Genomic DNA, 6,000 nt, shown 5'->3' on the forward strand with positions numbered 1-6,000 from the left:
GCTGTACTGTCCCAAATGCGTAGTGCAGTGCTCTGCACACAGTAAGCACTCAATAAATATGATCGAATGAATGAAGGTGGTCAGAAAGGGAGCGGTGGAGCTAGCATTTTAATTCAGGGCTCTTTACCCCACGGTTCTGCTGCCCTAATTAGAGGGATGGGAGGAATGGGAGCCTCAACCAGGCCTGCCCAACTCCCCTGCACGAGGCCTGGCCCCAAGAGTGATGGTTAAACTGGCCTGCAGCCAGTCATGAAAGGAATTGTATCTACTAACTCTATTGTCTTTCTCCAGTGCTAGCACAGTGTCCTACCCCGAGGAAGCACTCCATAAATAGTATTGATTGATGGACTGAATATTATTTTGCCGACAGATAAAATAAGTCTTCCTCGAGCCAAGGCTGGACTTTGCTTGGTCCAGAATGGTAGTTGAAGCTGGAGGAAGATTAGATTTTATATGGTGACTGAGCACGATTGTGGGGTCAATTCAGGGTTCGGATAAAGTCATCCCACGTCACCAACAGGAAAGTTAGGGATGTAGGGGGAAAGATTAGGGAGGCTAGATGGTCCATCCTTAATCTTCAGGAGAATTTCAAGGTTTAGGCTGGAAGCTCCAGAAAGCTCCATATTTATGTTGGTGTGTGTATGTCCTTTAGGCTTACATTGAGCACCAATTTGAGCAGAGCACTATGCTAGAGATCTACGATATTCACGGCACCGTACAATAGAAGTTGAAGACTTGGGCCCTGCCCTGGAAGAAACGATGATTGATAGAAAGGGCAGCATTCAGTGATGCCGTTGTCCCAGGCAGAATGCTGAATTGGGCTCGTCATTTGTGTGACCCAATCTGATACTGTTTATGTTCTTAGGAACACCGTACACAAATCCCCATGAAAATGTGGTACCTCGAGAAGAAGGAAGTGGAGGAATCGTGGGTTCCACTGCATGATGGGATATGAATGTTGGGCCCTACGGGTTCATGGAAGAATGAGGGCTCTTTATTGCATTTTATTTCAAAACTGGGCGGAACCCGTGGCAGCTGAACATTCCTGAAACAGATTGCCAATTCTATGTTTGTTTTCTCAACAGGAACTTCCAAAGCATGGCTTGCTGGGTTTCTTGGTGTGTGTAACCCTTCCAACAAGCAACCACTTCAGAGAACTTAGGGAGCAGTTTCAAACCAAGAACACGATGAGTTCAAACAGAATAACTGAAATGGCAGTAGAAATGTTTTCCTGACTACTAAAAATTCCTCTCAAACTATATATGTATGAAAGGCGACTATTACACAGAGAAAACTGTATCTTCACCTCGTTGCAGAAACATTCTAGTCCCTCAGCTTGAACTCGTGGCCTGGAGTTGTAAACTGACTGCCGACCCACTCTTCCCATTCCTTCTGGAGTACGGAGTTCTTTGAGCGGCGTACTTCCTCTTGGTATCTATTTTAATCATGTTCAATAATGTGTATAAGGCATCTGTTATTTTTATTTATTAGAAATTTGCCTCATTTTCAAATTATTTGGGCTTCGTGGTCAAATGCCGTTTGTAGTGGGGAAAAAATGCCTTTATTTGTTTTTCAATACAAACTTGATGTCTGAAGACAGATATCATTGGAAGTTTTGCCTGAGGCAGAGGTAATAGCACTTACTTAAAGACTATATGAATGTACTTATGTTGCCACAATGTTTGACCACTTGTGGATAATAAAGAAGGAGCAGTGACTGTGAGACTACGATGTTGTTTAGGAAGAGATACGTGCTGGAAGCTTCTCACCTGTCATTCACGTGAAGGATTTTTCTTATTTATTGTAGTTCCTAATAGCTGCAGTATGTAAGGTGTTATGTTTTGTCCCAGATATGAGATGACACATGTCCCAGCCTGCGTGTCATTCTAATCAGAAAATGTTGAAGGAGTCTCTTTGACACAATACCGTTTCTATATAAAACTGTGGGTACTTCATCCTTGTTCACTACTTTAGAAGTAGATGATGGCAAAGGTTCAGGAATTCATGAGGCAAAGTTTGAGTGGATCTAGGTTTCTTTGTGACCTAGGGTGGACGTGGGAAAGGACAGAGCAGAGGAATAATTAATCCAGCAAGATGCCTGTCCATCTGCCTGTCCATCTGCCTGTCCATCTGCCTACCTGCCTGCTCACATGCCTCCTGCCCGCTGCCTGCCAGCCTGCTTGCCTACCTGCCTACGAGCTAGAATCTAGAAGAATCTAGATCCAGGTTATTGTATGCTGACTTTTCTCAATCTAAAAGTTTTTAGTAGACTTAACTCGTGTTGTCGTTGCTCTAGATTTCCAGCTACACCTGTAGCTGTTATCCATGGGAATTAGCAGAAAAATCTCATTATTCGTCCGCCTAGCAATTAAGAATCAAAAATGAGCCGCCCAGTTCCCCCCTCGTCGTCTCCCACCTCCTCCGTCCCCTTCCCCTCGTGAGGACGTACAGAGTTCCGGAGGGAAGGGAAGGGGGCAGAGGGGAAGGGAGGAGAGAAGGGGGAGAGGGCAGCCGGTCCGGTCTCATCTGTCCGGGGTGACTGGTCTCCCCAGCCGGCCTCACACTGCCACCTCCTCCCAGTCCTCTCCGGGCCTCGTCTGGTCAGGGAGACTGAGGCAGTGGGGCCCAGCACATCCCTGGCCTGGCAGGTAGGGCTGTGGCGACGATGCCGAGCTAGCGCCAGCACTCTCCCGGGACCAGGAGTGGGGGCGGGAGGCCACGGCTGCCCTGCCCACCCTCCCCTGCCCTGGAGCACCGGGGAGGTCCCGACACCCCAAGAGTCGTGCACGTGCTGGAGCTCCGGCAGTTCGGGAAAGGAGCCTGGGTCCTGGTCGGAGAGAGAGCCCCGTCAGCCCAGTGCCGGGGGTGTGATGAGTATTTAGAGCAGATTCAACTCTTCCTGAGAAGAAACACCACAGACCGACACAGACCGATAGATCAGATGCGGCTGCAACCATCAAAAGCCTCCTCGCTTAATATACTACTACGGTACTGCACTAAAATAGTATGCGTCACACTGGGTTTTTGTAGGAAGTCTTGCTGGAGACTTTGGCATGAAATTTATGCATAAAATTACTTTGCAGAATTTCTCCCGGCAAACTATTTTTGATTTCTCAAGATACCAATTTTTTTATTATTTCTCTGAAAACGGACTAGTAAGAAAAACATGTAGCTTGCATTGCATTCTTGTTTTCTCCTATTAAATGCACTTGCACTTGAGTCAAAAGAATGTTGTGTCCTTTTTGCACTTAGAGCTGTACCTTTTTAGCACTTTAGATATTCACCCCACCCTCAGCCTCACAGTACCTATGCTTATAGCCATAATATATCTATATTAACGTCTCCCTCCCCCTCTAGACTCTAAGCTCACTGTGGGCAGAGAACGTGTCTACCTGCCCTGTTGTATCTGTACTCTCCCAAGCGCTGCGTAAAGTGCTCTGAACACAGTAAATGCTCAATTAATACCCTTGAAAATGATGATCCTCCCTATAAACCTTCTTGGAAAGACTGACGTGGAGATTTGCTGTCAATAAGTGGGACACTCCCCCTGTAAAATGGAAGAGGAGAGGAGGGCTGTTCCCGTGAGCAGTTGCCGGTTGGCTCAGCTTTGCTCAGAGAGCAAATGGCTGGGTGGACTGGGCCTCCCCAGTTCTAAATTGGTGTAGTAGGTATAGCAGCCACAGTGCTAGTAGCATTAGTGCTTGGCACATAGTAACCGCGTAATAATAATAATAATGTTGGTATTTGTTAAGCGCACCGCGTAATAATAATAATAATGTTGGTATTTGTTAAGCGCTTACTATGTGCCGAGCACTGTTCTAAGCGCTGGGGTAGACACAGGGGAATCAGGTTGTCCCACGTGGGGCTCACAGTCTTAATCCCCATTTTACAGATGAGGTTACTGAGGCACCGAGAAGTTAAGTGACTTGCCCAAAGTCACACAGCTGACAAGTGGTAGAGCCGGGGTTCGAACCCATGACCTCTGACTCCAAAGCCCGTGCTCTTTCCAGTGAGCCACGCTGCTTCCCTAACAGTGTAACACATACCATCATCATCATTATTATTATTATTGGGGTGGTGCACTGCACTAGAGGTTGGGAAGTACAGAACAAAGAAGTGATACATCCTGGACTCATAAGGAGCTCACACTCTAAGGGGGAAGGTGACAAACGTAAAAATATTCACCACTCAAGTGGTAAATTATTTACTAATTTATTAATAAATAAAGAATATATCTATGCACCTCAAGCTTCATCCTTTGGACAGTTGTTATTCACCCCATCGCCAACCCCACAACACTTAGGTGCGTATCTTTAAATCATATATTATAAATTATTAATATTAATGTCTGTCTCCCCCTCTAGGCTGTAAACTCGCTATGGGCAGGGAACGTATCTGCTAATTGTGTTGTATTGTGCTCTCCCAAGTGCTTAGTACGGTGCTCTGTAGATAGCGCTCAATAAATAGGATGGATTGACTGATCTATACATGAATGCTAAGGAGGGTGGACTTGTGCCCTTTCTCTACCTAGCCTGCTGCAGGACTAAACTGGGAAACATAGGGGTTTGGCCCCAGAGCTTCTGGAGGAGCTGGTTTCCACCGTATATGGCTGAGATTCAGGGAAAGAGAGACAGAGATTGAGACCGTGAATTCTTTCATTCATTCAATAGTATTTATTGAGCATTTATTGTGCAGAGCACTGGACTAAGCGCTTGGACCATTTGGCAACAGAGACCATCCCTGCCCGATGACGGGCTGACAGAATGGGACTATGTAAGATGGACAACATCCATCTGTGTAAGTGTGCAGTGGCTGGGCTTTTATAATAATAATAATAATAATAATAATAATAATAATAATGTTGGTATTTGTTAAGCGCTTACTATGTGCCAAGCACTGTTCTAAGCACTGGGGTAGATAGAAGGTAATGAGGTTGATCCATGCGGGGCTCACACTCTTCATCCCCATTTGAAAATGAGGGAATTCGGGCCCTGAGAAGTTAATAATGATAATGCTGGTATTTGTTAGGGGCTTACTGTGTGCCAAGCACTGTTCGAAGCGCTGGAGGAGATAGAAGGTGATGAGGTTGATCCATGCGGGGCTCACAGTCTTCATCCCCATTTGACTGACAAGGTAACTGAGGCACCAAGAAGTTAAAAATGCTAATGTTGGTATGTGTTCAGTGCTTACTGTGTGCCAAGCACTGTTCGAAGCGCTGGGGGAGATAGAAGGTGATGAGGTTGATCCATGCGGGGCTCACACTCTTCATCCCCATTTGACTGATGAGGGAATTCGGGCCCTGAGAAGTTAATAATCATTCATTCATTCAATAGTATTTATTGAGCGCTTCCTATGTGCAGAGCACCGCACTAAGCGCTTGGAATGGACAATTCAGCAACAGATAGCGGCAATCCCTGCCCACGGAGGGGCTCACAGTCTAATGGGGGGAGACGGACGGACAAAAACAAGACAACTTAATGACGAGAAATAGAATGAAGGGGAGGGACACCTCGTTAACAGAATAAATAGGGTCATAAATAAATAATCTCGTGGCTCAGTGATAAAAAAGAGCACGGGCTTTGGAGTCAGGGCTCATGAGTTCGAATCCCAGCTCTGCCCCTTGTCGGCTGTGTGACTGTGGGCAAGTCACTTCACTTCTCTGGGCCTCAGTTCCCTCATCTGTAAAATGGGGATGAAGACTGTGAGCCCCACGAGGGACATCCTGATTCCCCTGTGTCTATCCCAGCGCTTAGAACAGTGCTCGGCACATAGTAAGCGCTTAACAAATACCAACATTATTATTATTAATCTTTCCAGATGAGCAGAGTGCTGAGGGGAAGGGAGAGGGAGAGGAGCAGAGGGAAAGGGGGGGAAAGGGGGGCTTAGCTGAGGGGAGGGGAAGGGGGGAAGGAGGGAAGGAGGAGGGAGCAGGGGAAGGGGAGTGTGGGAAAGCCTCTTTACATTCAGTAGTATTTATTGAGCGCTTACTATGTGCAGGGC

General features: G+C 46.5%; 1 protein-coding gene across 1 annotated transcript in view; it reads left to right on the top strand.

Annotated features, from left to right (window-relative positions):
• Nucleotides 1-3,219, top strand: part of MICU3 (mitochondrial calcium uptake family member 3) — a 67,736-nt gene extending 64,517 nt beyond the window's left edge. The window contains exon 16 of the mRNA XM_029076679.1: nucleotides 1,086-3,219. The gene's annotated coding sequence lies outside the window, so the exon portion shown is untranslated. The remainder of the gene's footprint in view (nucleotides 1-1,085) is intronic.
• The last annotated feature ends 2,781 nt before the right edge of the window (nucleotides 3,220-6,000 follow it).

This window comes from Ornithorhynchus anatinus, chromosome 12, assembly GCF_004115215.2.
Source record: "Ornithorhynchus anatinus isolate Pmale09 chromosome 12, mOrnAna1.pri.v4, whole genome shotgun sequence".
Classification (NCBI taxonomy): domain Eukaryota; kingdom Metazoa; phylum Chordata; class Mammalia; order Monotremata; family Ornithorhynchidae; genus Ornithorhynchus; species Ornithorhynchus anatinus.